General features: G+C 45.1%; 1 protein-coding gene across 2 annotated transcripts in view; it reads left to right on the top strand.

The window, feature by feature from the left end:
* Window positions 1-3,912: 3,912 nt before the first annotated feature.
* The window catches only part of MLKL (mixed lineage kinase domain like pseudokinase), a 28,727-nt gene continuing 27,017 nt past the window's right edge, over window positions 3,913-5,622 (top strand). The window contains exons 1-2 of one of the 2 annotated variants that reach the window (XM_032157898.2): window positions 3,913-4,092; window positions 4,233-4,322. The gene's annotated coding sequence lies outside the window, so the exon portion shown is untranslated. The remainder of the gene's footprint in view (window positions 4,093-4,232; window positions 4,323-5,622) is intronic. The other variant, XM_032157899.2, reaches the window with a different exon arrangement.

Below are 5,622 nucleotides of genomic sequence, written 5' to 3'. Positions count from 1 at the left end.
TCCTTGAGCTGTGGTGGGCTCCACCCAGTTCGAGCTTCCTGGCTGCTTTGTTTACCTAAGCAAGCCTGGGCAATGGCAGGGGGCGCCCCTCCCCCAGCCTCACTGCCGCCTTGCAGCTTGATCTCAGACTGCTGTGCTAGCAATCAGCGAGACTCCATGGGCATAGGACCCTCCGAGCCAGGTGTGGGACACAATCTCCTGGTGTGCCGTTTTCAAGCCCATTGGAAAAGCACAGTATTAGGGTGGGACTGACCCGATTTTCCAGGTGCCATCTGTTACCCCTTTCTTTGACTAGGAAAGGGAACTCCCTGACCCCTTGTGCTTCCTGGGTGAGGCAATGCCTCACCCTGCTTCGGCTCGTGCACAGTGTGCTGCACCGACTGTCCTGCACCCACTGTTTGGCACTCCCTAGTGAGATGAACCCGGTACCTCAAATGGAAATGCAGAAATCACCCGTCTTCTGTGTCGCTCATGCTGAGCTGTAGACCAGAGCTGTTCCTATTTGGCCATCTTGGTTCCCGTCTCTAAGTATTTTCTAATTTCCCTTGTGATTTCTTCTTTGTCCCACTAGTTGTTTAAGTGTATGTTGTTTAATTTCTGCGTATTTGTGAATATTCCAGTTCTCTTTCTGTTATTTATTTATAGTTTTAGTCTGTTGTGGTCAAAGAAGATACTTTGTATGATTTTGATCTCTAAATTTATTGAACAAAATATATCTTCATTTCTCTTGAGAAAATTTCCTCTTTGACTCATGAATTATTTAGAAACATACTATTTGATATGTGATGTGCAAATATTTTCTCCCAATCTGTAATTTGTCTTTTCATCCCCTTAAAAGGGTCTTTGCAGAGCAAGTTTCAAATTTTGATCAAGTCTGATTTATCATTTTTTAATTTTAAGAATAATGGCTTTGGGGCTGGGCACAGTGGCTCATGCCTGTGATCCCAGCACTTTGGGAGGCCAAGGCAGGTGGATCACTTGAGGTCAGGAGTTCGAGACCAGCCTGGCCAACATGCTAAAACCCCGTCTCTACTAAAAATACAAAAAAAAACTAGCCAAGCATGGTGGCACGTGCCCGTAGTCCCAGCTTGTTGGAAGGCTGAGGCGGGAGAATTGTTTGAGCCCTGGAGGTGGGGATTGCAGTAAGCTGAGATCACACCACCGCACTACAGCCTGGCAACAGAGGGAGACTCCGTCTCAAAAAAAAAAAAGAAAGAAAAGAAAAAGAAAAGAAGAAATAATAATGGCTTTGATGTCATGCCTAAGAATTCCTCACCTAGCCTTAGGTTCTGAAGATATTCTTCTACATGTTCTTCTACAAGTTTTTTTTTTTTTTAATTTTTGTGATTTTTTTTCAAATGGCAACTTCAAGATAAAGCCAAAGAAACTGGGAATTATTTTTAATATTGTACAGTTTTTAGTATGAATAGCCATTCTTATTAAATAGACTCATTTGGCCAGGCAAGGTGGCTCATGCTTGTAATCCCAACATTTTGGGAGGCCAAGACATGAGGATTGCTGGAGTTCAGAAGTTCAAGATCAGCCTGGGCAACACAGGAGACCCCTGTCTCTACTAAAAATAAAAAAATTTTTAAAGGCTCATTTCAACTTTTTTCAAACATTTACATTTTCTCAACAGGAAATGTCCTTTCATTCTGCACAGTTCTCTCTGCTTTCTTTTAAAAGGTTTCTTGTTTTACATTTTACATTTAAATCTCTGATCCATTCAGGCAATTTTTGCATAGAACATGAGGTTTAGGTGAAGTTCATTTTTTTGTCCAGTTACTCCACCACCATTTGAACACCACATATCTGGCAAAGGACTAATATCTAGAATATTTAAACTCTCAAAACTCAAGTTTTTAAAAAAGAATTCAACTAAAAATGGGCAAAAGACATGGACAGACATTTCACCAATGAGGCTATACAGATGGCAAACAAGCACATGAAAACATGTCCATCATCACCAGGCACTAAAGAAATGCCAATTAAAACCATGATGAGCCCAGGCGTGGTGGCTCATGCCTATAATCCCAGCACTTTGGGAGGCCAAGGTGGGTGGATCACCTGAGGTCAGGAGTTCGAGACCAGTCTGGCCAACATGGCGAAACACTGTCTCTACTAAAAATACAAAAAATAGACAGATGTGGTGGTGCACACCTGTAGTCCCAGCTACTTGGGAGGCTGAGGCTGGAGAATCACTTGAACACAGGAGGTGGAGGCTGCAGTGAGCTGAGATGGTGCCACTGCACTCCAGCCTGGGCAACAGAGTAAGACTCCATCTCAAAACAAAACAAAACAAAACGAAAAACCATGATGATATTCACTATTCACCTGTTAGAATAGCTAAAAATTCAGACAGGGACAAAACAAAATGCTGCTGAGGATGCAGAGAAACTGAATGTCTTGTACATTGATGGTGGGACAGTAAAAAAAAAAAAGAAAAAACTTCCAAAAGGTTATACATTGTATGATTTTGTTTATAGCAGATCAGTGTACCCATCATGCAGCTGCTATGAATGTTGACAGCTAAAGACTCACACAGCTTCCCCTTCGTCCAGAAGAATTGCCCTGGGCAGAAAGGAGGCTACCTCTTGTTCCAGAGCTTCGTGTTCCAGACCTCCCCTTGGAGCCTCCACTCACTACATCCTTGTTTCACTTTTTCTTCCTCTGCCCTATCCTACCCACCACTCTCCTGAGAGTCTTCCTTCAATAAATCACAGGCACCTGTGTTACTTGTTGAGGGTGTCCAGGTTCTTGGTGTCTTGAACAAAGAATTGGGCAAAATGCACAAACAAAGCAAGGAAAGAATGAGGCAACAAAAGCAGAGATGTATTGAAAACAAAGGTACACTCCACAGGGTGGGAGCCAGCCTGAGCACAGGGGCTCAAGAACTCCGTTACAGAATTTTCTGGGGTTTAAATACCCTCTAGAGGCTCCCGTTGGTTATTTGGCATACACCCTCTGTAAATGAAGAAGATGAAGTAAAGTTGCTCAGTCACTTACTCAGTGAACGCCATATGTAAATGAAGAAAATATTTCCTGTCACAGCTGAAATGTTTCCATTTTATTTAGTTCTAACAAGTCAGCGTGAATCAGCTTTATGTTCCATGCCTGCAGACCCTATTCTCCTGCCTCACCTGAATCTCTTCACCTAAGGCAGGAAGAAAATTGATGGTGCAGGAGACGAAGAACAATAGCAAGGCGAAGAAATGAATCACCAAGGCCGGGTTCAAGCGATTCTCCCCTCTCAGGCTCCCGAGTAGCTGGGATTACAGGCATGCACCACCACGCCTGGCTAATTTTTGTATTTTTAGTAGAGACAGGGTTTCCCTATGTTGGCCAGGATGGTCTCAAACTCCTGACCTCAGGTGATCCGGCCACCTCGGCCTCCCAAAGTGCTGGGATTACAGGCATGAGCCACCATGCCCAGCCCCCAGTTCTGTTCTTTTAGAGGCAAATAGTCTGTTGAGTAAATGCATAACACTACTTAGATTTTCTAGCTGAAGATGTAGTTAATCTTAAGAAAACCTGACTCACACTGTAACGGGATGTTCTGCAATGACCTTAGAAGAGGAAGTGACTTTTTTCCCACTTTGGTGTCTCTTCCCTCGTACCCTCCCCACCCCGCTAATAATATCCAGCACAGAGAAGCGAACACCAGAAGCTCCTCTCCAACTTTCAGTTTTTCTCTAGACTTCCAGTCCTTCTTATACTGTGTCCTGGTTATAATAGTTGCTGGGACCTTATTCTATTCTGAATCCCCAGCCCCTAAAGAAGGCTTGGCACTGACATGTACAGCGTAGTTACCGAGTGATTTGGGGGAAGGAAGGAAGGGTGTGGAAAGGACAGGAGGAGCATAGCAGGAGGAAGGAAGGGAGGGGCCGAGCGGCTCTAGGGAGCCAGGGCACCGTGAGCCTGGTGGTTGGCAGCTGGAACCACGTCGGAGGGGGAAGTGTCTCAGCATTCTCTGCAGGCATCACAGACCTGAGGCAGTGGCCTCCGGAGGGCACAGGACAGAAACAGCCGTCCAAGTGGCTGCGTGGAGGGACCTTGCTCAAGTGCGGCTGCAGTGGCAGCGGTTTCCCTCAGGTAGGGATCGGGGCGCCTTGTCGCCGCCAGCCACGTGTGGCGTCCGGTACGGCCAGCGGAGTGCAGGGCGCGGGCACCAGGGAAGGGGGCGCAGGGGAACTCCCGCGGGCCTCGCATTTGCAGACTTCTCCCCTGGGCAGGAGGCGGTCGTGGGAAAGAAGGCAGAAGAGCGAGCTTTTTGGAACTGTGCACGGGACAGATTGGACGCACACCCCTCGGGAGGCGCGAAGGTGGGCATGGGGTCTTCCCAGGAGGCGGCGGGGCCGAGGGGCTGCAGCCCAATTCCTGGGCGGTGATGGGAAGAACAAGGGGTGAGGGCGGCCCAGTCCGAGTTCCTGGAACTCAGGACCGAGTTGGTTTCATTTCCTCGGCTCTGATGGTGGAGCTGCCTGCTCAGATCTGGCGCTACCTTCTGCCAAAGCGAGACGCCTAGTAGCATTGGGGGTCGTGGAGGGCAGGGGCACGGGGACAAGTAACCTGATGTCTTCTCAGAAAAAGGAAGCCTTCAGGTTTGCAGGCTGAAGGCGAGAGAGAGAGAGACAGAGTGAGAGAGAGAGAAAAGGGAAATGCCTGATAACCTTTACTTATTTTATTTTATTTTATTTTTGGAGGGAAGAGGTGAATTTGTATTGTTATTATCATTTAAAGATTTTTCACTTTTAAAATTAGTAACCTGTTTTCTCAGCGTAACATATGAACATAATCCCCTTTTTCTTTTTATTTATTTATTTTTAGAGATGGAGTCTTCCTCTGTTGCCCAGGCTGGAGTGCAGTGGCACAATCATAGCTCACTGCAGCCTCCAAACTCCTAGGCTCAAGTGATCCTCCCGCCAGATCCTCCCAAGTAGCTAGGACTACAAGGTGCACATCACCACACCCAATTAAATTTTTTTGTTATTTTTTGGTAGAGCCAGGGTCTCGCTTTGTCACCGAGGCTGGTCTCAAACTCCTGGGCTCAGGTGATCCTCCTACCTCGCCCTCCCAAAGTGCTGGGATTACAGGTGTGAGCCACGGCAGCTGGCCTGAACATATTCGTAGTTGTTTGTTTTACATATTATAAATAGGACTGCAGTGAACATCTCAGTAGCCGTCTATCTACACACACAAGCTTTTCTACATCATAAGTTCCTAGAAATTCAAATTGCCCAGTCTAAGTGTGTATATATTTATATTCCCTTTCTTCCCTTATAGATCATATACTTAATAAGCCCTTAAACAATTTAACTTACTGTAGGGTGCTTTTTTCCTGATATTTTGCAGTTTTTAATATATTTTAATATCATACAGGCAAGTCCCCTTTTCTTTATTTTTTAAAATCCTGGTTATCCCTACTGATTTCCCATTTCAAATGAACTTTAGGATCATTTTGATTTAATGCCAAAATATGTCAGTAGATGTTTTATTGGAACTGCATTAAATTAGATTTAAATTTGGGGAGGATTGCTGGGTTGTTCTATTTTAGTCTTCCCAGCCAGAAATATAACACTTCTTCTTTCTCTTTTTTTTTTTTTTTTTTTTTTTTTTTTTTTT

This window comes from Hylobates moloch, unplaced genomic scaffold, assembly GCF_009828535.3.
Source record: "Hylobates moloch isolate HMO894 unplaced genomic scaffold, HMol_V3 SCAFFOLD_6, whole genome shotgun sequence".
Taxonomy (NCBI): Eukaryota; Metazoa; Chordata; class Mammalia; order Primates; family Hylobatidae; genus Hylobates; species Hylobates moloch.
This window is presented reverse-complemented; position numbering and strand designations above follow the sequence as displayed.